The sequence below is a fragment of the Lynx canadensis genome, chromosome F1 (assembly GCF_007474595.2).
Source record: "Lynx canadensis isolate LIC74 chromosome F1, mLynCan4.pri.v2, whole genome shotgun sequence".
In the NCBI taxonomy this organism is placed as follows: Eukaryota; Metazoa; Chordata; class Mammalia; order Carnivora; family Felidae; genus Lynx; species Lynx canadensis.
Window position 1 is genome coordinate 60,483,891 of NC_044319.2, and position 27,434 is coordinate 60,511,324.

Here is a 27,434-nt window from a genome sequence, read left to right on the forward strand (position 1 = left end):
CATCTCTTTTAGATAGAATAAACTTGGATCTTAATTTTTATACAAACTGTCAGAGCCTCTCAAAGTCCCTCAAATTACAACACTGAATTCGGGATCTTTGCTTACTGTACTCATGTCAACAAATTTGTACTGGTGTCATATTATATCCCTTTCATCCTGATCCAAACTTTTAGGATCTTTTCTTATATGTGTTGCTCCAGACTTTTTATTCCATAGTCAACAAATCTTGGGTTCATTTTCTGTGTTACATCCTTACGGGTCACACTTTGAAATGACTCCTTGGGGACCTGATGGGACTTGACTCTGGATATGGCTTTGAAAGTAATTCATGGTTGTAGGGAGAGGTCTTGAGGAAGATCTGCATTGTCCTGCAAGATAAGAGATGCCCTCACAGGTTCTTTAGGGAAAGGAAGACTAATCTCAGATAGGGCAAAAAAATATGCAGCCAGTAACAAACAAACCTTGGCAGAATATGGGAGTTCAAGGTCCTTGGCTTCGTCCGAATCTATTCATATATCACCATTCCAAATGTTGCTATCCTAATCCTTTCCAGGTAACGTCCTGAATTTAACAGAAGAGATTCTGTGAGCCTATAAATTCAATTTGCATTGTAATGTGGCTACCCGCAAGATTGTGCTTTGGGAAGCCATTGCTTCCCTACCTACCTCTGGGGGGTCTGCTGCTAGGAGGCTGGAGGTAGGCTGAGTTGGGCTGTTGAACCAACCGTCAGGCAGAAGAGCTGGGATGGACTGAAGGAGATTGATGACAAGCTGGAATTTGCTAGGCGCCTCTTCTTCTGCTTGTCGTCATATCAAACTGCAAAGAACTTCAGACGGTAATGGCTGCTGCTTCACTTTCTACTCCCGAATTTCATGCCCATTCTTCTTCTCCTGGCAACTGTGGTCCAGAATCATGCAGAAGGGGACTCTGGGTAATAGGCTTCTTGGTTTAGCCAAGCTGACAATAGAACAACCCAACACACACATCTTGAACACCACTCATTTTGTCTCTCCAAAATTATTTCTAAAATCTGTAAAAGTGATTATCAAACTCAGGGATGCAGATCTTGATAATGAATTTTAAGGTGCTACGTGAAAACTTCTAGATAACTCTCTAGTGTATGTGCATATGTGTATATATAGATGAACATGTATGGATATGTCTGTATGTATAGACATATACACACACAGGAAGATGGATTACATGTAATTCTCTTGCCATTTTTTCCACATATTTTATATTGCACATGCATTATTTTATAATCAGAAATTTTATAAATTACAACCAAATGAATAAGTGCTTTCTTTTGCCTTTATTCGGAACGAAATGCTCAATGGCACATGTGCATACAGTTAACATTAAATTGACTCCATCAAAACCTATGATCTGGAACTTCCAGCGTTGTAGGCATTACCAGCTGAGTTCTTAATTTTGAATTTTATTGAGTAGATCAGTGGCTCTTTTTCTGCACTTTTTCCTCTCCACCTCCACCTTTCATTATATTACAAAGAAAAAAGCTTATTTATTTTCATAGTAGCAACCCCTTCCCACGTCCCTTCATATCCTCCTTTACGTAAGTGAAAACATTAACCTTCTCACTTAATGAAAATCATGGCCCCAAGGCTTTGGCACTGGACAGAGACACAGACAGCCTTAGGAAGAGGCACAGACTGCCTTGGGATTGGCCTCCCCCGGCTGGATCTGTGCACTCCAAATCTCCACAAATCAGAGCAAAATGCCTGGGTATTTAAATTTGGCTACTGAGAAAGAAGGATAAAAATCTAACAACCGTGTCTGGGTTTCATCTTTGGGTTGTAGAGTGGGGATATGGGTTTCTATGCCCCCTCAGGGAAACAAAGGAGCTAGGCTGGCACTTAATTTCATCATGGGAATCATCTATGACCATCCAGCGGCCTGTGCCCGCTAGTCCCATTCCTCTGACTATATTTAGTCCATTATGAATATGGAATAACACTGAAGATGATTCACATCGACATCCCTCTGTCTAGCCTAATAACGTCAAAGTCATTAACAGCAACGTTAAGTTCAGCCTGACAGTGTGGTTTGGAAACCTAGCCCTCTCCAGTGCCCTCCTCTGCCGTCTTGATGTCCTGGACACAAGAACCTAGCATGCATGCCCTTCCACTCCCCAGTCACCTCCCTGCTCCAGAGGTGGGGGGTGGGGGGTTGGGGGGGGGAGATAAAAAGGCCAGGGAGAGAAAAAGTTGCTGTTGGCTATAAGGACTGTGGATAAAATGTGGAGCCAGCTGGAGTCGGGCCCTTATCACAGAGAAACAGAGAGAGGTGAGGGTAAAATGGGAGTTAGTAGAGAGGCCTTTTCTCTTTCTCTCTGTCTCTCTCTGCCTTTCATTCTTCCTATGCATCCTGGTCAAGAGGCTGATACCCTACAATCCACTGTCTTTCTCTCATCTGTCAACTGCAGTGTTTTCATTGTTATTGCGTCTGGTCAGGATTCTCCAACAGAGGACTTCTCCAGATATTACCTCACATGTTACTCCATTAAGAGTAACTAAGTAACTGAGTCGTCTCCTTTTGGTCTTGATCATATTTATCTAAATAAATATATTTTCCTCATTAACCTGTAAGCTCTGTGAGGGCAAGGACTCTGGTTTGCCCATCATTTTGTTGGCCTGGAGCAGTGACCCTCATATCATGGTGTTAAAGACACAGCAGTTAAATAAATGAATAAAAGGAGAAAAGGAGGAGAGGTAAGGTGGGGTCGGAGAGAGAGACAGAGAACTTGAGAGAGAGAAAAGATAATCAAATACTGATTTCATTTTATATAGGAGAAACAGAGGTACTGAACTGGCAAGCCATTTCATTCAGGCCTCTTGGCAAAGTCCAAGTGAATTACTGCGTATTTATACTCTGGCTTTGGGGTTCCCATCCCCACCCTGAAATCACTTGTTCCTCTAAAATTACTGGCAACTATGTTGTGAGCTCACTTGTGCATGCCTATCCCGGATTTGCCTCTCTCTGGTCCGTGACAGATCATGGCGGTCAAGTAAATTCTGGGTAATTCTGTGGTCAAGGTAGAGGACCACACAGTGACAGACTGAGACCCTGAAACCCTTTCCCTTTGTTTCGGGTGTGGACTGTCACGGTGGGAAGTCTCTCTTCAGCTATCTTCACAACAAAACTATCTAGCCAAACTCTTGCAACTTAAAGCTAGAATGGGTCTCCACTCTTCAGTTGCATTGCTTGACGTATGACAGAGAGAAACTCATAGCACAGCCTCGTCTACTTGTGCCAATTTTTCTCTCCTTTCCTATATCACACCTAACACTTGTTCTCTAGAGGAAGAATCTCTTCCCCAACCTTCCTGGCAGGGGCTGAGTAGCCTTCTGCACCTTCCCCAGTATTAGGTTATCTTCCTAAACAAAGAGAAATGGCTTAAGAAGATATGAGATCCATTGGTCCAAGGGTCGTTTGCACTCATTTGAGAGGATAGGCACAGGATTTCCAGCTGCAACAAAAGAAAAGATTTAGGGGAAGGACTCATATAATTTCCTTCTCTTCTGGGCCCAGTGAGGACCTGAGAAGTTCCTTTCAACTTCTTGCTGCTGAAGCTGGTAGCTTCTTTCTACTTCATAAAGGGAGGGTGAATAAAGAAATCATTTTGTCAACAGAACTTAATAGATATTCTGTTCCAAGTTAAATTGATGAATGGGACTATTAAACAAATGTGCGTGAACCCTTGGATAAAGGTGTGATTTTCCCTGGGAACCAACATGGGATCATCATGGACACATCATGTCAAACCCTTCTTTTGGGAAATGATGTCCGCAGATCAGATGCCCATCATAGGGCGTACTTTCTACTCACACAGGCACTGAACTCAGATGGAAGAGCAAATATAAATTCTAGAAATAAAATTGAAAATCTTAAAACTCAACAAGTTCCAAGTTTCTTTAGTATCCATAATGTTTACTAAATATTTGTGTTTTCCCGTGCCTGGTTCTCCGCTCAAATTTTCAATTCAATTTTGTTATTATTGAGGCATAATTTACACGCAGTAAATGTTCTTATTTAAATGTACAGTTTGATGAACTTGGACAAATGTGTACATGAATGTAACCAGCACCATTATCAGGATACAGAACTTCAATGCTGTTTGGATATTATGGTACAGAGAATTCACTTCATCCTCCCCTGCCTGCCGATACTTTCCACCATGGTCCGGAGAGAGAAATGAACTGCATACTTGAGATGAAAAAGATTTGTTTGTTTGTTTATATCTTTAATTGTGTTAAAATATGCACAACATAACATTGATCATCTTAACCATTTTTAAGCTCACAGGTTAGTAATATTCAGTATATTCCCATGGTTGTATATAACCTAATCCCCTGAACTCTTTCAGAGATGGAAAATAATTTTGAATAAATGTTACTTAAGTTACCATGCTGAGTTGATCAGGCATTTTCTAAGCTCCCAATAGGTCAGATCATAAAGGAGACACTTTACATATGTTCAAGAATATGACCTGTAAAATTACACCACCCAGCTTCAAACCCAAATCCCACCACTTAGCGTACTATTTCATCTCTAAGACACCACCAATCATGAGATTCATCATTATTATTTTAAACACTTAGAAGGAAAACAATGTCACTAATTAAACTAGGAAGCAATGCCTTAATAATGGTTCTACATGACACATGCCTCAGTTCTACCAGTGTCTTATTGCCTTGAAATTTCTTTCTTCTTTTTTGAAGAATCTGGCCATTCTTTATAGCGCCATGCTTGGCACGTGAGAAGCAATCCTTTTGCACATATCTCAGGAATAAAGAGAAACAGCTTCAGCTTTTTATGGGCATCTTCCTTTTTAGGTCTCATAAAAGACTTGGTAGTTGTCTTGCTAGAAAATATGGAATTGTCATTCCTTCAGCAATAAATATTTGCATCTCAAATATAAAATTTATGGTCTGCTGCTCTATTGTCTTTTTGTGTCCACAATAACTTTTAATTTTATTTCCAAGCCATAGAATACACTTTCAAAGATATTTTAAACAGCTGTTAGGTTCAGTGCATGTAACTCGATGGAAGCCATAACACTGTGAACAGCCATGGCCAAGGTCACACATGTGCACACAATTGCAGTTATATTAAACTGCTGCCTGGTTACCAGCAATTGTGAGACATCATTGATTGTTAAGAGGCACCTTGATTTCAGAGATGTTAAATATGAAAAAATGTGCATAATATAATCCATGAAATACAGTGTAGTCTGTGCCCTTGGGCAGGATGTTTAACTTCCTTGTGCCTCAGGCTCCTGATCTATAAAATGAGGTTAATAATAATACTTGCCTCATAGGGTACGTGTGAAAATTAAATGAAACATTTAGCACAGTAAGCGATGTATAATAAGCATCCAATAAATATTAACCACTGTTGTTATTAATATATCATCTTAGTTGTATCCAACTATATCAGGTATCTTTTGCTGCATAATAAATTGCCTGGAACTTAGTGGCTTAAAACAATAAACATTTATTATCTCACAGTGTCTGTGAGTCAGGATTTTCGAGTGGCTTAGCTGGGTGGTTCGGGCTCAGATTGCCTCATGTGGTTGCAGTCAGGAAGTCAGCAGGGGCTGCAGTCATCTGCAGGCTTGACTGAGCTTGGAGAATCTACCTCCTAGATGACTAATTCATGTGGTTAGTGAACCATTGGTTTCTTCCTTTGAGCTTGTAAGGGAAAAATGAGGAGAAAGAAAACAGGTAAGTATCCTAAAAAACAACAACAACAGAACTGTTAAATCTCTATTTCTGTGACATCATCAGGTTTCCTATTCCTCTTACCCTCTCCCAACATCTCAGATGGACAGGGATCTTTACCTTGTAGGGATAATTAAGCCTTAATTTCCACAGAAGCTGAGTTCTTGATGGCCACGTTTTATTTGGTTCCCACAGATATCCATTAGCTAGGGTTATGGGGAAAGGAGCACTAAAAGTAATCTGGTAAATTCATTCTGTTCTCAATATGGTGTTTCTTACTGCTTTTGTAGAGCAGTCACCAAATTTCTTCTGATAACTGGAATTAAACACTCCCCCACCCAGTGCAATGATCTCCTCTTCTCTGCTTGTTGGTTTAGAGGTAAAGGAACACAAAATGAGCAGAAGGCACATGTAGCTGCCAGTTCATCTGAAGGATAATTTGATTTGCGGTTGGAAACTTCTCCACTGGGCTTTAGAACCTCCAAAAACATAACTGAGGTCCATAGGAAGAGGAAGGAGAAATTCTTCCAGTAGGTTATTAGATACAATAGTGAGAGAGACCTCTCCCAGTTTCAGTTCTTGACTCCTGAACCCATGTACGCTGACTATGGGAAGGCGATGTTGGTTTAGAGCATATATAGCATCTGAACAATAGTAGCCCAATTACGTAGGGTGTTATCTCTCAGCAGAGACTGTAAGTGCAGTGACCGTAGTCGGCCAGGTCACTGCTTTATCAAGCCAGCTGCCTCTACAAGTTGGGGAGTTTGATCAAAACAAAACAAAACACTGAATTCTTGTGGTTGCAAACAAGGTCATTATTTTATAAAATATGTCTACTGCTATTAGGCACTCTTATGTGAGATCCCATCTTGATGGATGAGTCATTTTTAAGTTTACAAATAATGATGCTGACCGGAACACTTCAGGTTAGAAAAGCAAATATGTGTTTATTCCAATGAAGACAAGATGCTACCTACTTTACAATAAACAGAGTCCAGTACAACGAACCTGTAAGCTGACCAATCCCTTCAGGGAATAATGCCAATGGAGGGCTCAGCCTGGGCCTCTGCGGTTGGCAGATTGGCCACTCAGCCATCATGGTAGCTGGATTTGCTATGCAGAGAAAGACCCTGGTGTTAAGCCCACCTGGAGTCTTCCTCCATGCTTCCAGGGCCACCTTGTACATGGGTCCATTGAGTAAGCACTGGGGTGGCTGGGGACAAAGGCTGATTGTCATCTTTAATGAGCCATCATGCCCATTTATTTATTGGGCATCTCCTTGGCTGTGGATGCCTTCTAGTGGGCATTTATCAGGATAATCTCTTGATTCTCTATTCTCAGAGCTCCATGTGTATACTCCTTGTCCTCAGTTTTCCTATTTTGTCCTTTCCAAATTCCTAATCAGCTAGCCAACCCATTAGCCACTGTCCATGAATCAGGATAGATATGTAATCAGGCTATCTTTCCTTCCATACAAAGTGTGTGATAGAATATACTGCACACATCTGCCATGTGGTGGGATTTCCCTTATTACTTCCTTTCAAAGCTGCCCTTGAATATGAATATAGTGCAGTGTCTGCAGAATTTTTGCTGTTTACTGTGATTATCTATGAACGAACCACACCAGTGTTTTCTCTTCTTCTGTTACTTGGTCATAGGGAAGACCACACGAGGCCATAGGAACAGGCTGAGGAAGAGGCAGTGGAACAGTGTGGACAGGTACCATAGTAGTCTGGGCTCTCTCTTTGTACAATTCGCCTGTGCCTTCTTGACCACTTGGGGCTCAATCTTTTACATACAACTTTCTTCTATAATAAACTGATTCTTGGTGTGCGTGTGTGTGTGTGTGTGTGTGTGCGTGTGTGTGTGTGAATTGGGGGTTCTGTAGATAACACCCAGTTCATTATGGGATATCCAGGTCCCATAGTCACTTGGCGACCCATTGTCATGCACTCAGTCTACACCATTGGCAATTCATAAGCTACTTTCAAATGCAGAATGGTTGTCGATAGATCTGAGCTTGGCTTTAAACAGGTTCTATGCTATGGTTTTCCTATTGGGCCTTCCAGAGGCTCCTTACTGCATCTGTATCTAACATAGATCACTCCTACATAAATGGGTCTTCTGGGTCATAAAGGCAGCTTGCATCATAGCTTTCATCTGTCACAGAGCCCTTTGTTCTTCTGAGATTTGCTCAAAACTGACAGACTTAAGGATGGCTTGGTACATGGGTCAGAGTATCATGCCAAGATATGTATATGTTGCATCTCCAAACCAAAAGGCCACTGAGGCATTGTGCTTTGTGTTAGGGGTATAACAACTAGTCTGTCACTATATTTAGGAGTATGCCAACATGCTCTGGAAAACTCCTGAACCCTGGGAAACTTGCTAATGTGGCAAGACTTTGAACTTTTTACAGGGTTTAACTTTTACCCTTTGACCTGTATATGTTTCTACTGAAGCATGTAGGAAGTTTATTATTCCACGACTATCGGTTCTGAATAGCATGATGTTGTTAAGTGACGCTGATGCTGAACAATCATGTTGCGAGCTTCTGTAGGATATCAGGACAATTATGACAGAGCAAAACCGTTGCTAGAACTCTGAGGAAATACTGTAAAAGTGTATTATTAACAATCCCCCATAAATGCAAACCGCTGCTGTTTATTGTTACCAACTGAAATGAAAATAAAGCATTTATCACGTCAATAGCTGTGCATCTGACATCAGGGATGGTGATTCATTTTCTCTAGTAAATATTGTTCCCCTAGAATTACAACTATGATTATAACAATATGATTAAATGTTAATTCATCTGTTGCCATTCTTTATTTTTTTTATTGTTTACTTATTTATTTTGAGAGAGACAGAGGAAGAGAGAGAATCCCAAGCAGGCCCCACACTGTCAGCACAGAGCCCGACATGGGGCTCTATCCCCACGAACTGTGAGATCATGACCTGAGCCAAAATGAAGAGTTGGACACCTAACCACCTGAGCCACCCACATGCTCCTCTATTGCCAATCTAGGTTTTGCACCAGACATAGGAAAGTTTATTGAGGATTTGGAAGAAATTTTCACCTCTGCATCTCCCAAGTTTTTGGCAGAGATCCTATTTTCTGCAGTTTCCCTAAGTTTGTGGTATTGATTTTGCTTTACTATTTTGGTGGAGGTGGAAAGAAGTCAGTTGCAAGGGTTTCTTCTTGGTCCTTCCTAACAGAATGACCTTACTGTAAGGGAAGGGAATAATTACATAATCCGCTTTTAACCTAGTATTTTGACGTCTATTACACAGTCTGTGACCAGTGGAACCACCCCAGATGAATCTGCATGGGTCCATTGTGAGATGAGCCGGACCAAGATTCCATCTATTATATGATCTTTACTATAATATAATATAATATAATATAATATAATATAATATAACATAATAAAGATATTAGGCCAGTGCACCATAATGGCATTTTGAGCCCCTGGGGATCAGCATTATTTCAGAGCCAGTATCTAATAATCCCAGGAAATTTATTTTTTCCTCTACTCCAGTGTACAATTACCCTGGTAAATGGCTTCAAATCTCTGTGATGTGGGCTTGGTGTGAGTTTTATGGCTTACAAGTTACATGGTATACACACGGCTGCATTACAGAGTCAACACTCAAAGGAATCTGGCTCTGAGGGTAGGGACAGACTTACTTCTAGGAACAGGTTGAAGCATTGAGAGTCTTCATTATGGCAACTTAAGTTAGCTTTCTGCACATCAGACCCAAAATATTTTCTCTTGTATAAGTCAAGCAACCCTAGTAGACAGCTTATCTATATTGGATCTAGGGAGCCTGTGATGAATTACTCTTCATTGCACATTAAAACACTTTGATTATTATTTTGTCATTGTGGCCTGTGATAGTAATTGCCCTCCTCGTCTCTGATAATTAAGTGATGCCACCTGGCCTGTACCAGTGCAGGATCCCATTGGTGCCATTTAGATCAGGGAACTGAAATCTATTGCACTGTCCCCTAGTGCTTTCCCTATCCTGTAGAGGACAGCCACCACAAGAGCCCGCGGCAGTGCTGGTGTCCCTTTCACCAACGCGTTTCTTAATTCCTTGGTGAAGGGAGTGTCCTTTGGGCCCTCCTCCTTGGGGGAGAGAGGACAGGGAGAAGTACATTTAGGGAATATTTAAGCAGAATGCGTATAATGGACCCGTTCCAATATTCCCACTTACTGACCCTTCAGATGCGTTGCTCTGCAGAATTTAGTGGTTTCTGGCATTTTGATCTTTTTAATTCAAGGCCACAGTTAATTATAGGTTTTGACTGTCCAAAACATTAAACCCTACATTTGGGGTTACTGTACCTAGGTCTGTGAAATCAGCTTGTTTGAACCCGGTATTTATTCCTCCTAGTCTAATGTCCTTACGATCCACCCTTGAGCTTCCCTTACTCCTGGTTGGGGAGGTCTTCTAAGTATTTTTATGTAGAGGCTCCTCCTCACGGAGCAGGGCTTCTACTTCTCTGGCTGAACGAACCTTTATTATTGGACTAGAGGCAATGACAGCTGCTGCTGGTGGTGGCCTGAGGAGAATTGACATCAGCTTGTGAGCAAGTGCCCCAGGAGCAGTCATTGAAAGCCTTTTATCCAGAGAAGGGTGAATTGAAGGAGGAAAAGAGGGGAGAGGGTGGGGGCAAGAGCTGCTTCCTTTGACAAGAGAGGTTGAGGGATTTTAGTGGTCCAAAGTTTTCAGCCCCATCTGTGTCTTTCCAGATAACCACCTCCCACATCTCATGGCTCCACTCCTTCCCACCAGGCTCTTGCCATGGTATGGAGGCAGTTAACTGGCACTGTAACATTTCAAACTTTACAATCCAGAGTTAGGGCTTGATATGCAGCCATATTTGCCTTACCACCATTGGAGAGGGAGGACTCTTCAAAGCTGCCGTGGTGGCCTTCGGATTCCTTACACTGTCCTCAACTACATTTCCACAGCTTTCAACTGATTTTCCCTAGAGGTACACACTAGGGGAAGACACACAGATAGACACCAACAGAATCCTTCATTCCCTTCTCTGAAGTCTACTCCGGCTTTCCCTACCTCATTCAATGTTACTAGTACCCACCCAGTTGCTCAACCTCAAATTGAAGGTTCCTTCCCTTCCTCATCTGCATACCCCACCTCTTAGCAAATCCTGTGACTTCAGCTATCTTATGCTCCCATCCGCTTACTCTAAATACCCTTATTGCTATAGCCCTGGTCTCTTGTCAGTCTCCCAACTGGCAATCTTACTTTCACTCCTGACAACTTACTCTCCACCCAGAACTCTGAGTGATCCCTAAAAAAATACAAGTGGAAGGGTATTCCTCTGCTGTTTAGAAACTCTCCAATGCCTTTCTGTCATTCTAGAATTAAAATGAATAATAATCTTTTTTATCTCGTTTAAAAGCCACAGATGCTCTGGTACTTGCCTATTTCTCTGTTTTCCACTATTATTACTCTCCCTAGACCGTTATGTTTTAGCCACATGGGTCTTTTAATTCCTTGAACATGCCAACTTCCTCCATCTTTGAACTTTTACCCCAGCTGGTCCCTCTGCCTGGATTATTCTTCCTTCTGATGTTTGAAGAGCTGGCTTCTTGTCATTCAGATTTCAACTGAAATGCCTTCTCCTCAGAGACATCCGCAGAGCACTTTTACCATCCTACATTTTTGTTAATTATGCCTTTATTTTCCTGCCTATTTATCCTCTCCCTCTCCCTTTAGAATATAAGCATATTCACTAATGTATCTCTACACCTAGAACCTGGCATAGAGTTGTAAGTAGTAATTCAATATATATTTGTTGAATAAACGAATGAATCCTGCCTCGCTTGAGAGGGAACTGTTTTGGCTAATAGGATATCACCTACGTAAAACCATGGAGGGTGTGAGCCATTAACTAACCACTGGGGGCTACGGAGATGCCATAAATAAAAGGACATATTAGGTGCAAAGAACTTGATTTTTTTTGAAATCCTTAGGTTATTTATGAGAGAAGAAAACCAACAGTAGGCATATAGGAAATTGCTTAATTATGAGATACTGAATATACCCATGGAAAATGACCAAACTATATATGTAAATGGGACCCTCAGTCTACAGCAATAAGTCCAGGAAGGCAACCTACTATCTGCCATAACCAATCCAGAAAGCCAACCCAGTATGTATATATCCAGTCAAGGAAGTCAAATAACAACTCCTATAAGCAGTTGGTCCCAAACAACCAGGGCTTGATTCATGGAGAGCTTTCCCAAGTTTTGCCTCTATTTCCAACTTAGGACCAACCAGAGAAAGCCAAATCTGCACCCAAACCCATCACAGAGGATACCCCTTTTCTAGGTAGCTCACCCAGAGCTTTTTCATCCCAACAGCCTCCAGTCAGGGCGTACCCGAAGCCTTCTCTTTTTTTTTTTCCCAGTAAAAATGCATTCCTACCTTTCTGCCTATATTTGAGGCTCTGCCAAGCTCATGGGATGGTGGGTGACTCCCTTGCTACATCAAGCTCTGAATAAATAGCCTTTGCTTATTCTCTTACAAGTGCTACGTGTTTATTTTCACAACTATACCACCACACCTAATACCTAGATAATTTGGGATAATGAAAGAATTCAGTGTGAATTTTCCAGATAATTTTGCAGCGTGGACCAGGCCTCCGGGATTTGAGATGGACTTTTGAATGTAAATGCTGTGTATAGCACACCATTTAATGCCGGAATAGTCTAATGAGGTTGTATTGTATTGTGTGATATATATCCCCAGGAGTATTGACTTGATAGATCATTATGCAGTCACATTGCCTTCTCTCTTCAAAAACAGAACAGAAAAAAAAAATGGGAAAAAGAGGTTGAGTTTGAAAATAGTGTAAAGTCCCTTTTCTTCAAGAAATGTCTACCAAATTAAATATATATAATTATGTATCGTTATTTATCTTTAATGGATGTTTCTGACACAGAAACATAAGGGAAACTACCTTACTATTGTGGTTGCCTGTTTGGGTTCTGTGAGCTAGAAAGAAATTGCTTTATTCAAACCATTAATGAAATGTCACTGTCAGTCCACCTCTAACTGCATCATGTGCTTTTTATTCTTTGTGTTAAAAATAAAGAAATAAGAAAATATTTCCAGATACCATTTTGTTCCTGTAGAGGAGAGCTCTGTTCTTACCCCAAACTTTATATTTATTTCCTGCTTATTTATAAATTTCACCATTAAAAAAAAAATCAAACATTCAAATTGAAGAACGTAAGAAAAAATCATCGTGAAGAATTTTCCCCTTGTATATTATATTTCCAGTCACATCTTCTAATTTTTCTGGCGATTTAGTGGAATGTTTTCCCTCTTTCTCCCTTTCTCCTCCCTTCCTTTCCTTCCTTCCTTCCTTCCATCTTTCCTTCCTTCCTTCCTTCCTCCCTCCCTTCCTTCCTTCCTTCCTTCCTTCCTTCCTTCCTTCCTTCCTCCCTTCCTCCCTTCCTTCCTTCTTTCTTTCCTCCTCCCTCCCTCCCTTCTTTCTTTCCCTCTTTCCTTCCTTCCTTCCTTCCTTCCTTCCTTCCTTCCTTCCTCCCTCCCTTCCTTCCTTCCATCCTTCCTCCCTTCCTTCCTTCTTTCTTTCCTCCCTCCCTCCCTTCTTTCTTTCCCTCTTTCCTTCCTTCCTTCCTTCCTTCCTTCCTTCCTTCCTTCCTTCCATCCTTCCTCCCTTCCTTCCTTCTTTCTTTCCTCCCTCCCTCCCTTCCTTCCTTCCTTCCTTCCTTCCTTCCTTCCTTCCTTCCTTCCCTCTTTTCCCTCCTTTCCTCCTTCCCTCCCTTCTTTATTTCTGTTGTTTTTTTTTGCAAGGAGAGAAGCAGAGCCTCTAAGTTACCTTTTCTCCCTGTGGCCCTACACTTTCTTACTCAGGCCCCTGATATGTGTATGCTTCATGCAGATTTTGAAAACGCATATTCTTAATAAACCACAATAAGTTGGGGTGCTTCGGTGGCTCAGTGGGTTAAGCGTCCAACTTCAGCTCAGGTCACCATCTCACAGCTCGTGGGTTCGAGCCCCGAATCGGGCTCTGTGCTGACAGCTCAGAGCCTGGAGCCTGCCTCAGATTCTGTGTCTCCCTCTCTCTCTGCCCCTACCCTACTTGACCTCTGTCTCTCTCTCTCTCTCTTAAAAATAAATAAACATTAAAATATTGTTTTTAAAAAAAGAAACCACTATAAGTTAATAATGGCCCCATTTTCTGATGTGGTCCTAGGACAGATGATGTGGAGTAATATGAGGTATACTTGATAAAAGTTGCTCTGTGTTTCATATGGCAACACAGACTCAACTAAGGACTAAGCAGCACGTTTGATTGAATCCTTAGGATGTAGTATTTCTCCTGGATAACTTGGTATCAGAGCAGCCATATCCTGCTCAGTCCTGGCTCCTTCAAACTCCTCAGCTCCCTCAGGAACACACTTCGGCAAAGCTAAACCAAGACAGCTAATGCTTTTTGCAAGCAGTTGTATTGCTGGGGCAAGAGGTCTCCTGCCATAGGTGGGTGCCATGACTCAAACTTTTGAGCCTGGCTTTTGACACCACGGGTAAAGGATGAATCTGATCTGCCTGTCGTAGGAGGGAAGATGGGGCTGGAGGGAGCACAGAACTGGAAGCAAAAAAAATAAAAGGGGGGTCAACCGTGGCATCTTTATTGCAAACTTTCATTTATTTCATTATATTGGATGGAAAAAAAGGATTACAGGGACATGTCTTGGCCCCTAGACCCAGAGGCAGAGAGAATAAGTGGACCCGACAGGGTCTCCCTTCCTGGGCTCCCTGAACTGACTGGGCGGAGGAAGTGGTGACTGGTGGGATGCTGGGCTTAGAGGCTGCGCGTTACAGAGTTTAGTTTTGTGCCGGCAAGACTCTCAGCTGTCTTTGGCACCTAGAAGCGCCGACAGCAGCCCCCGGGGCTCTGGCAACTAGCCACCTTCGGAACTTAAGCACCAAGGGCATTGAGATGCTTTGTACTTTGGTAAAGTGGTTCGCATCACGGCAGCCATATTGGTAACTAGCATGCCTCGAATACTTGCCATGTGCGATGCTGGGGGCAGTGTGTACGTTATTTTCTTGGGTCTTTGATACTTCACAAGGGGGATACCAGTAATAGCCTTCTTTTGCAGAAGATGAGACCGAGGCTCAGAGAGCTCGGAGGCTTGCCCAAGCCAGGATTAGCGCCTAGCTCTACGTGTCCACACCCGTGATCCTAGTTTCTGTGCTATCTGGGAGAAATATGCCCACGTGTCCCAATTCTTGGATTTTGGACTCAATTACGTGTGTGTGCGTGTGTGTGTTTGTGTGTGTGTGTGTGTGTGTGTGTGTGTGTTTTCTGCAGCAGTCAAACAATAAAAACGCCTGGCCTGTCACCCACTTTTTGTCTCTTACCTTTTCTCAGTCCCCAATTCATCTTTCCCTAATGATTATCAACTGTTAGGTTGTGCCGTGATTCATTCGGTACCATTTGCATTTATTTGCATAATATATTATGCGTCCTGCTCATGCTCACTCCTCTCCAGCCCTTGTCTCCAGAGCTCTGTACACCCCCCCACCCCAATTTTGGAACCCTCATCTATAGCCATTAACTGACTTAACAAATCTTTCTGTCAGTGGGGTACTTTATGGAAATTGAAAACTAATTAACGTTTATCTCGGCGGCTAATCACATAAAATCTACTGCCTTCCTATCTCAGGTTCTAAAATAATGATTGCCCGTGAATTGAGCAAGGAAGATCTTGATAAGTCCTGACAAGGCACAAGCTGAGATGAGAGGGAACCGGTAGGTTTCAGCCCCTTCTGCTAATGAGCACCACGGGGGCTATAGCAGTGGAGAGCCTCTAGGTAGAGGTGGCCTCTCCACTTGGTCAGTCGGTCACCTGGACGCACAGGCTGTGTCTGTACATGCAACATACACACAGAGAGGAATATTAAACACCAAAAAAAGTTGTTGATTTCAATGCTTAAAAATTGTCCTTTATAAAAAATACATAACCACTTATTCATCCGTTCATTCATTCCATAAGTTCTTGTGTATTATGTACGCTAGGCATTTTTATGTGTGTATTGTGTACTGGCCACTAATGTGTGATCCCTGGGTCAGAATTTAAGTTATAAGCCACAGACACTCAGTGGAAGGAAGAAAAGGGTTGTCCAGGGACATGTCTTTTTTTTTTTTTTTAATTTTTTTTTTCAACGTTTATTTATTTTTGGGACAGAGAGAGAGACAGAGCATGAACGGGGGAGGGCCAGAGAGAGAGGGAGACACAGAATGGGAAACAGGCTCCAGGCTCTGAGCCATCAGCCCAGAGCCTGACGCGGGGCTCGAACTCCCGGACCGCGAGATCGTGACCTGGCTGAAGTCGGACGCTTAACCGACTGCGCCACCCAGGCGCCCCCAGGGACATGTCTTAAGTAGAAAGCGATCAAATAAGAAGAAGGAAAGAAACTGGTTCTCTTTCAACTTGGGAGACCGAGTTAAGCCATGTTTTCTGAGTCAGCCAGGTTTCTTTACTATAGGACTTCTCAGAGACTTTAATATGCTCATACATATTGGTAATTGTGTGTGTGTGTGTGTGTGTGTGTGTGTGTGTGTGATATTTATCATATAGGATAAAGTTTCCTAGGACATATTTTGGGAAATTGTGACCTTCAGTGAAATCTTTTAAGTAGAAGAATTAAGATTAGAAAATAGGTATAAATAATGTTTCTGTGGTGGGGGAGAACACTGTTAATGGGATGAGGGCAACTGTTGAGCTGACCTGGCGATCATGTGGCATGGGGACTGTGACCACATGGCCATCTCTACTCACAGGCGTGTCCCTGGCCCATCACTACCCTAGAGCAAATTCCAAACCTGCACCCCTCCTCTGGGCTGATACGGTTCTGGATAGTTCAGGTTCCAACCCCTACTCCCTCCCCACTGGGTACCCTTGAGCAGTATACAACCCACACAACTGGTCTGGAAACCAAGTCTCTCCTTCATGCTGACCTTGACTGAACTTCTCAATGCCACACTTCGGTCTTCCAAACAGTAAGTCAATTATCGACATGGAATCACAGCTGAATCAACTGGAAAGTTGTTGAAAATCAAGATTTCAGGCCTTTCTCCAGACCCACCGGATCAGAGACACAAGTGGATCCCTGGAGTTTGAATTTCTGGCAAGCATTTCAGGCTGTTCTGATAGAGAGCCACTTTGGGGAACCTGTGTGCCAAGAACCGCCTCGATTACATTTAAGTCGTAGGAGAAATAGCAATTTTGACCTAAAACCAAGCAATTCCCTTTTTTTCCTTAATACAAGAGGAAGAAGGAATGTTTGGGCAAGAAATAGAATAGAACCACTACAGCGAAAACTTATTAGCTAAAATTAATTTAGTTAGGTTTCTTAATTAAGCTGTCTACCTATACAATTGTCTAGTAGAATTTTGTTTGTATCCCTAAAGTACTTTCTATTCTAACAAATTGCATACTCAACAGGTGGGCGCTTCCAAGGGATGATATTAGGAGGGTTACCTGGCCTGGAGTTCCGAGTCTCCAGCAGCCCCGTCCCCTCGGTCCCCTTGGGTTGTGGTAGGAGTAGGTGCCTGAGCTGGACTCAAACGCCCTGAGACGATTTTTCTAGCTGAGTGAGATGAAGCTGAACACCTTGCGGGAAAAGAAAAGGAATTATGGCTTAAAAAAGCGACTCGCCTTCATTTTGTCAAATGTAGATTTGTTGAAACTCAACTCTTATTAATACCAAACCCATCGAATCGTGGTAACAACCTTCACAAAGCTCATAGCACATAGTTACAGATGGAAGATCCTGGAGGGTGGGAATAGCATGGCATTAACTTCAGGACCTCCCAGAACCCAGGATTAGTTCAACTAATGCATCTGTTTATCTTTTAGTCAACACATAACAGGTGATTTATAAGTATGTGCGGCGTTAATAAACATGTTGTTTTTGAAAATATTTTAAAATATTTTTTCAAGTGTTATAAATGGGTTGATGTAAAAGTCCAGTCACAGGCATTGTAAGATCTATTTTGGGTACAGTTCTTATAGTTACAGTGAACGTAAACTTAGCCAAAATAGGAAATCCAGAGTGACTTAGCAGAAAGCATGGCGGGGTCTCAGGAGGTCTGGAAGCAGGAATTGGAACATTCCCAGGTACTCCGGCTTTGTGCTTCCCTGCTTTCTCTCTCTCTTCCTCTCTCTCTCCTCCCCCCCCCCCGCCTTCTCTCTCTCTTTCTCTGTCTCCCTGTCTTTCTCCCTCTCCCTCTCTCCAGATGGCTTTCTGTGCTTTGCTCTATGACCTTTGTCAGACATGATCTCCAAAGGGCTCCCAAATTTATACATCCTCCGTGCAAATGGTTACATCGGGGTCAAATGAGTCCCTCAATCCCAACTCCAAGCTCTCAGGGGAGAGGATCTGATTGGCTCATTTTGAATCAGGGTCTCACTCAAGATCAAATCGTTCATAGCCGCGCTTAGGGAACGAAGGGCATGTCCTAACACACATGGGCAACTAGACTCACGCATGATGTTGATATGATGTCCTCAAAGAAGAGGAGTGTGAGCTGGAAGGGTCCCTGGAACGTCATCTAGTGTGAGATCCCTGTACTAGGTCCCTTGTCATTTGTACCCACTGCCAGCCCGCTCCATTTTTAGGGCATCTTCGTGCTTTGCCCTTATAAGGAGAATTTGTCAAACAACATAGTTGTGTCAATTAAATTTTAGTAAATGGGACATGACATCTGGATTCTGCAGAGAATGAGTCATTTAAAGGGATCGTGTGTGAACACTTTTAAATGAAGAAATAGCATTAATTTATCAGTTCTCTCGGCAAAGGTTTTAGCTGCTTAGATTTCCTGAGAGCAGGAACATGAACAATGCGTTTCTGTGCACTGCATATATATATATAGTATATATATATTTTTTTAGTTAGTTTTACTGTTCTTTTTTTTTTTTTTTTTTTTTAACAATTGGCTTTAGTCAGACATCAAAAATGTCCCCAGCCTGTCCTTTCTCTGTCCCAGGACGTGATCCAGGATACAGTGTTGCACTGAGTGGTCATGTCTCCTTAGTCTCTCTAAGCTGTGACAGATTCTCATTCAGTCCTTGTTTGTAACGGCCTCAGCATTTTTGAAGAGTACCGGACAGGTATTCTGCAGAATGTTCCTCAGTTTGGGTGTGTCCGATTGGATCAGATGTATGTATTTTTAAAAAAAGGCTTTAGTTCCTTGGGCAGTTTCAGATTTGCAGAAAAATCGAGCTGGAAGGTGAGGCCACTCCCACGTGCCCCCTTCCATCCCAGCAGAAAACATTTCCACGTTAAAAAAAAAATTTAAAAAAAAAGGGGCGCCTGGGTGTCTCAGTCAGTTGAGCGTCCGACTTCAGCTCAGGTCATCATCTCACGGTCCGTGGGTTCGAGCCCCCCATCGGGCTCTGAGCTGAGCCTGGAGCCTGTTTCAGATTCTATGTCTCCCTCTCTCTCTCTCTGCCCCTCCCCCACTCGCTCTCTGTCTCCCTCTGTCTCAAAAATAAATAAACGTTAAAAAAAAATTTAGAAAACATTTCCGTAGACTCAAGAGCCAGTGGAACCTTGTGGATTATGGAATCCCAACCCATTTGCTTCACAGATGACAACATGAGGCTCGGGACACTGAAGCCATCTGCCCAAGGTCACACAGTAGTGGCTCTACTTACAATACACACATTTTTGGTGTGTTTTCCAATTACTTCTGAGTTAATTCTCTAAGTAACCTAAGGGATGCCTTTGTCGTAAAAGTATGACACTCAGAAACTTTTGTGCGGCTTTTTTTTTTTTTTTAAGCTTCTTTTAATTGCAGAACTTGGAGACTGCCTTGCGTTAAGCTTCTCTCCGAAACAATACATGCTGACAGTCATTCTTCCAGCAAAGAGGCAAAGAGAGCCAGCATCTGGTTTTAAATATGGTTAGCACAATGGAGCAAAGACCTTGCTGAATGTATATAGAACTTTGCCGTTTACACAATCGAAGGGGGCGTCCGGGAGGGTTTTTTTTTTTCCTTCCTCCTCTTTTGGGGGCTATCAAGAGACAGACGTCTTCTGAGAAGAGCATCTTTTTCTTGAATAATGGTTTTCAAACTTGCAAGGCACTCAAGGGCTACTGGGTAAGTGAAGCCCAGCTTTAGGTTGTCCGTGAAATTATTGACCGTCTCTGTGGTTTTCCACGGTTTTGTGTGCACGTTATTTCTGACTCCAACCTCTTTCCTCTCGCTTGGTCCGCAAGCTGTGCTCTCTTCCTCCTGCCTTTTTTTTTTTTTTTAAATTTTTTTTTTTTCCAACGTTTATTTATTTTTAAGACAGAGAGAGACAGAGCATGAACGGGGGAGGGGCAGAGAGAGAGGGAGACACAGAATCGGAAACAGGCTCCAGGCTCTGAGCCATCAGCCCAGAGCCTGCCGCGGGGCTTGAACTCCCGGACCGCGAGATCGTGACCTGGCTGAAGTCGGACGCTTAACCGACTGCGCCACCCAGGCGCCCCTCTTCCTCCTGCCTTAAGGGAGCCTCGTTCCCAGGGAAAGCCCAGGAAATGGCCAGAAAGCAGGCATCGTGAGTAAGGCAACCCAGAGATGTAGACTTGATCACCTTTTCCTTAAAAGGAGAAAAGTAACATTGAGATGCCTCAAATTTTCTTTGGCTCAAAACCTTTATCTTCCTAGAATAGAGGGGCAGAAAGGAAAACCACGAGCTCAGGTTACAGTCAGAGGAATGTCTGAGTCCCAGCCCCACACTTCGTTTGGTTCAAGACCTTGCAGACTCCCGGGCTCTCTGACTTCTTCACCAACGGCTGCCAACCTTCCACCTCTGCAAACAGTCCTTAAGGCCGTGTAGACCCTGTCTGGGGCTTTTTTCACCGCCAGGGTGCTAGGCCTTGCTGTCGGTGCCCAGCTGCCGTCAGATTCCTAAGTGCACAAAACGAAGAGATAACTCCCCTTGAAGGATAGCAGCTCTTTCGGCCCAGACATCGGTGCCTCCTGTATACCCCAATGCGTGCAAGACCTCTTTCCTTCGTCAGTTACAGACTATAGCAAAACTCACATTAAAGGGGGTGCCTTCCCTTGCCTCACCGTCTCACTCAGCAGATGCACATTATCTCAGATGAAGGTGGCTGGTTCACCTTCCAGTCTACGGGAGGTGAGCACTACCTTCCTTTCCTTGTTGGCAAGCCCTTAAGCTCGAGATGTCTTGGGTTGTTTTTTTGTTTTTGTTTTTGTTTTTGTACTTTCTGCCTCTTTTTTTGGTGAAGGGAGCAACCACTCAGAGAGCAGACTTTAGCGTTCCTCTGTGATGCCTGAGGGCTCCTGTATTTTGTAAGCAGATCAGACCCTGACTGTATCATTTCCGAAGGTCCCTCACGTCCGTAGGGTTGGAAACCCCAGTAAACAGGAAAGAGGTCTATCTAGAGGGTGGGTTCTAATAAAAAAGAAAAACCTACCTCTTCTAACTCAGTTTCCCCTTTAAATGGAACACGACTATTTTTATGTAGGCAGAGCCTACTCTGGGGACCGCTTGCCTCTTTTTCCGGATCCTTCGCCCATCTCCTGCTGTCCAACGTTTTGTTCAAGGGATGCCAAACATTTGGATTGTTAGCTGGATTTTTCAGTTTTGCACCCAGATGTTTGGAATCCTGTGGACATTGTCAACGATTTGTTTATTATCGTCCAGCCTGTAATCACGCTGGGTCTGCCTAATCTCCATCTTCCAGATGAAAACTGAAAAAGTCAGTCAGTCATCCAGATGCTTCCAAATGTCTGGGTGTTTGTCATTGCCAAAGAACATCTGGATCGCGGCAATTTTCCCCAGCTTTTATTCATGTCTTTGGCACAGACACAGTCTTGGGTTTACTTGCTCTAGATGCAGCACAATAAACAGCCTGAATGGGATGGGTAGATATTTAACAGAGATACATTCCCTGGGCTCCTGTAGTTAAAATGCTGGTCACTGGTCTGTGCAATTGGAAAACCAGCTCCACCTGAGAAAGTATCCCAGGAAAGTGACAGAGTGACCCCCTAGTGTTCTCTCCAGAGGCCTGTCAGCTTCAGGGGAGTTAGGAAGCTGTGTACCATCTCCATCGGTGTGCAGAGAGCCTCCAAGGCTAGAGATACAACTCAGAGAAAGAGAAACAGACCTTGGCACCATTTACAGCCCCAAAGATAAAGCCTGAAAATAACCATCCATCACAATGGAAGCAGATATCTAAAGAAAGCTTGGGGGAAATTGTTTGCCCTTTTGGGACAACTTTTAACAAGCTCTCTTCCAGCTCTGGCTTATTGTTCCAGTAAAATCTCCGTGCCTCGGGGCGCCTGGGTGGCTCAGTCGGTGAAGCATCCGACTTCGTCTCAGGTCATGATCTCGTGGTTCGTGAGTTCGAGCCCTGCGTCGGGCTCTGTGTCCCCCTCTCTGCCTGCCCCTCCCCTGCTCGCACTCTGTCTCTCTCTAAAAAATAAATAAACCTTAAAAAAATTAAAAAAAAATTAAGATCCCCGTGCCTCTTGCCTGAAGGAGGGGAGACTAAAGGAGGCAGAGTAGGCTGGCGGTGAGGGTTCAGGGTCAGGAAGACCCCGTTCACCTGCTGGTGCTGCCCTCACCTGCTCGGAGCCCACGCAAACTTCTAGCTTCACCGAGTCTTGCTTTTCTCGCGTTGTCCGAGTGTAATAACGTGGCACGCTGTGGAGAGGATTAAATAAGAGCTCTGTGTCTGAAGAGCTCGCCTAGTGCCCGCTGTCCCAGAAAACTCCAGGAAAATACACTTGAGGTAGACTTAAGACTCATCCTTTAATTAATGTCCAGAGTGACTCTGGAATTCAGAAGAGAGGCCTGGCGGAAGTCCTCAACAAGGAGTCAGATGGAAAACCCCAGAAGAAAGAGTAGAGAGCGAGGACCGGAGGTGGAGGGTCAGAGCCTGAGCTACTCCAGTACGAAGGGCTGACCCCAGAGAAGGGTCAGCCAGTGAGGTGGGGCTGGGGGAACACTGGGAGGGAAGGTGTCCTGGAAATCAAGAGAGGAGAGAGTTTTCAGGAAAGACGGAAGGACGTTGTGGGTCACATGCTGCTAACTGGTCAGCAAGCAGAGACAGGGGACTGGGTGTTAGCGTAAGGGAGGTTGTCGTAGTTTGGCTTCCTTCAGAAGTCAGCCCGGGAACGGAGGTTCAAGCCTTGGTTGTTTGTCGAAGAGGTGATGGCCGGGGGAGGAGAGACAAAGAAGGGAAAACAGCCAGCGGCGTGGGGGCAACTGATGAGAACCACTAGGGAGACTGGACGGGGCTGTGAAACCGCTCCTCAGCGGTTTCCTTACCCATCAAACCCTGCCGGTCCCAGGTTGAGCCCTGCACCTGCGGTGGGAGGTGGGGGGGACCCCGATTGGCTGGCGTTTCTGGTCTGCAGGGTGGCGGCTCCAAAAGACAGCTGGGTAAAGAATTGCACACCCTGGCATCCGGAAGCGGGGCCTGCACGCCCTGGGGAGGCGAAGGTGCAGAGTAAAGGCCGGGTCGGTGGGGCAGCGGGGCCAGAATCCGGACCGAAACCAGACGGCAGTGTGGGAGGCAGTGTGGTCCGGGGGCGGAGAGGGTAGAAGGGAAGGATGTGAGAGGGTCCAGGAGACGACACGAAGGAATTCTCCCAGAGAAGGAAAAGCCAACTCCCCCCGTTTCCATCTCTTCTCTGAACTTTCCCTTTACCTGCTTTCCTGCCGTGTCACCCTCGTTTCACTGAACGCTGCCCGTCTCCTGAGGACACTACCCTTCCCCACAGCCCCAGTGAAGGGAGCTGCCTTTGCCCTCCCTTCTCGTGTCCCTCAGAACCAGGTGGGGCCACCGCCGGACCCATCATTCTCTTCCTGCCTCTTAGAATCCACAGTTTCCGGGTTCTGGAAGACATCTGGCGATTTGCCCTTGCGTCATTCATTCATTTCCCTGCTGCATCAATTTCCTTTTTTTATTTGTTCCAAAAGGCGTGTCAATGCCCATTTCTTGTGTTTGTTTCTGTTGGAATGACTGCTTATCTCATTTACCTTTGTTTTCGTCTCATGATGTTGCTTCCCCCCCCCCCCCCCGATCCTGCGCCCACCCGCCCCCGCCTTCAGTCTGTGATGATTTCTGCTCCTTTTTCAGAGAGGCCATCCCTTCTAAACCTTGTTTAAGGATGCCAGGCAGTTTCTGCACCTTCGCTTCTATGTGCTACAAAAGGCTAGTTTCAGAGAAATGATCTCTTCCCGGTCTTCTGGGGACTTCCTCTTGCTCGGACATATTTTTTCTCCTAGTCCCATTTCGGGTTATTTGTCCTTAGTCGTCTTTGAATAAAGCAGCGTCTCCGTCCACGTTTGTTGCTCATGGCGAAGGTATTGTTTTGGCTCACGTCTCGGCTTACCTAGGCGGTGGCTTCATCTTTTCAAACCCGCCACTGGACGGTCAGTGGACGAGCTTCGAATTTGTTTCTCAGTTTCTGGATGAGTTTCAGCCAGTGCACCCTGCTCTCCTGAGCTGGCCACTTACATCCACGTGGATGCTTTATTTTTGACTACTGAGAGTCCACATGGTACTTTAAAATCGAATATGGGGCGCCTGGGTGGCTCAGTCGGTTAAGCGGCCGATTTCGGCTCAGGTCATGATCTCGCGGTCCGTGGGTTCGAGCCCCGCGTCGGGCTCTCTGCTGACAGCTCAGAGCCTGGAGCCTGTTTCAGATTCTGTGTCTCCCTCTCTCTGACCCTCCCCTGTTCATGCTCTGTCTCTCCCTGTCTCAAAAATAAATAAAAAACGTTAAAAAAAAAAAGTTAAAATCGAATATTTATGGTGTGTGTGGCTACCGAGACTCCTGCAGTCTTGCCACCGAGAGTTTTCCCTTATTTTCTAGCCGAGCTCTTTTCTAAGATGACGGACCCCGCCTGAAGGAGAGTGATGCGCTTGTGTAGATAGCCAGACCACTAGGGAAGAAACGATGTTAAAGGAAAGATATCTTCCGAAAAATAAGATAAAAACAGAGAGGGAGACTCACCATAAGAGACTCCTAAATACAGAGAACAAACGGAGGGTTGCCGGAGGAGCGTTGGGTGATGGGACGGGTTACATGGGCCGGCCCTTGTTGGGATGAGCACTGGGTGTTCTAAGGAAGTGATGAATCACTAAATTCTATTCCTGAAGTCGTGATTACACTATATGTTGACTAACTTGGATTTAAATAAAACTTAAAAAAAAAAAAAGGAAAAGTATCTTCCCATGTAGACTAACACCAAAGGGGAAGAAGGGGCTGTCCAGTTTCCAGTTGGACTCAGGAGATAGCTACAAGGGAAAGCGTTGTAAAGCTTTAGCTTTATCTTTGTTCAGGAAGCCTCTTGTCCAGGAGGTGAGACTCGGTTATGCCATACGCCGAAGTCTGGCCGGGGTTTTCTCCACCCAGGTCTGTTGGTGTCGTCATTCGTAGCAATCACTCCCCATTTCCAGCATTAGATGGTCTGCTCTTCTCGTTTTTCAGAATGTCACCTTTCTTCCTCCTCCCACCCCGAATCCTCTGTCATACTTTAGGAACAAACTGAGTTGTTCATGGTGAACAAGGTGATTTGGAGCGGCTAACGAGGTTCACTCTGGATCAACAGCTCCTACCCTTTGCCGATGGGTGAAATATCTAACCCGATATATGGCTCATTATTATGACTCACATGAAGTCTTGTGACTCACATGAAGTTCTTGTAACCCATGTTAAGGAGCGTAATAAACCGGGCCAACTACCTTATACCACTAATAACTAACCTTCTATTGCACCTTTATAAAGTTTTTATGCATATACACACATATTTTTTTTTTCACTGACTCTTTCAGAAGAACCTCGTGAAGGAGGGAGTGTTGCCTGCACCTTCTCTTACAGAACGAGCTGTGGAGAAGTAAAGTGAAGTCTTCAATACTGCTCGTTAATTTAGAGCTTGGGCCTTTCACCCAAGTCCTCTGCTGTGCAGACCCATGGCTTTCAACACTACCCCTCCAATGTGACAAAGCACTGGGAGGGCACCTGTCCGAACGGCCCCATTTCCAGAGGAAGAACTTCCGCCCCACTGCATGCTGGGGAAGCAGATGATCTTTCCGGAGACTTGTCGTGAGGAGCTAAGGAAAGCATCTCTTCTACTCTGGATCCCACCCAGTTCAGCTGTACATGCTAAAGCCCAGCTACACAAGATGTTTTGTCAGGTGTCATTTGTGTTCCTTGTAAGAAACGCTTCCCAGTGAACACACTTAAGGTATCACTATTTGTTTTATTATTAATGGAAACTGAGCAGCAACATTGTCACTTGGATCATTTATGTCTTATTTTTTTCTACTAAAAGTAAATTCACAGGCAACTGAGAAAAATGGACAACTACTTTAACAAAAAATTTGCCATTTTATGAAGGAAGCTAAGGCTGGAAGTGAATAGGGAGGGCAGGGGAGACTTCTTGGTCTTTTGGATGTTGTCTCCGCTGTTTGAGATAGAAGATACATCCAAACCGTAGCTTTCCCTTTTCTCGGGGTGGGAAGGGAAGAAATGGTCAAAAGGAAAACTTCTTCCCACCCATTTTGATGTTTCCTGACATAATACATAGGAGCTGAGAGCAGCGAGTATATTCTCACTCAGTCATTGTTTCCTTCCCATGGGGGTTTACAGGGACAAGGGCCTTCAGGTATTTTTTTTAAATCAAGGGCCTATAAAACAAGAGTTGTGTGGACATTTTCTCACAGAAGTGCCTGTACATTTGTTATCAAATAATTCAAAGCTATTTGAGCTTTCCTATTCAGTTTATAAATGGTCTTGATTTTATTTACCTTCTAAGCCTGGGAAGAGCTGGTAGGTCCTGTGTGCAGTCACTGTGGGGCCGCACACGAGGCAGAGAAGTCATGCTCAGCCGTGGCTGGTGGAGAGAACATAGGGGCAATAGCCCCAGAGAAATAGAAATCTCCAGAGGAAATGCAAGCAAATGGCTAAACCAAGAGATGGAAACAAGACAAAAAGAACCAGGATCTAAAACCTTAACAAATCTTGACCTTCAGACTCACGTCCCAAATAGACAATTGGGACTATATCAAAATAAAAAAAAACAGGCAAAGGTCTTGAAAAGACATTTCTCTAAAGAAGCCACAAAAATGGTCAACAGGTACATGAAGAGATGCTCACCATCACTCATCACCAGGGCAATGCAAATGAAAACTACAATGAGACATCACCTCACACTTGTTACGATGACTATTATCAAAAAGACAAGAAGTCACAAGGATTGGCGAGGATGTGGAGGAAAGGGAATCCTCTTATACTATTGTGGGAATGTAAGATGATGCAGCCACTATGAAAACAGCCCAGTAAGTACTGAATGTTTCTTGTAAGAACATTGATGAAAAAAAATTAAAAATAGAACAACCATCTGATCCAGAAATCTTACTTCTGGGTATTTATCCACAAGAGACAAAATCACTACCTGGAAGAGAGATGAGCTCCCATGTTCACTGCAATGTTATTGGAAATAGCCCAGGTAGGAAACAATCAAAATGTCCACCAGCAGATGAAGGGTTGAAGAAACCGTGGTATATACTTTGTGTTGTGTGTAAGTAATGAATCACTGAATTCTACTCCTGAAACCAATATTACACTGTATGTTACCTAAC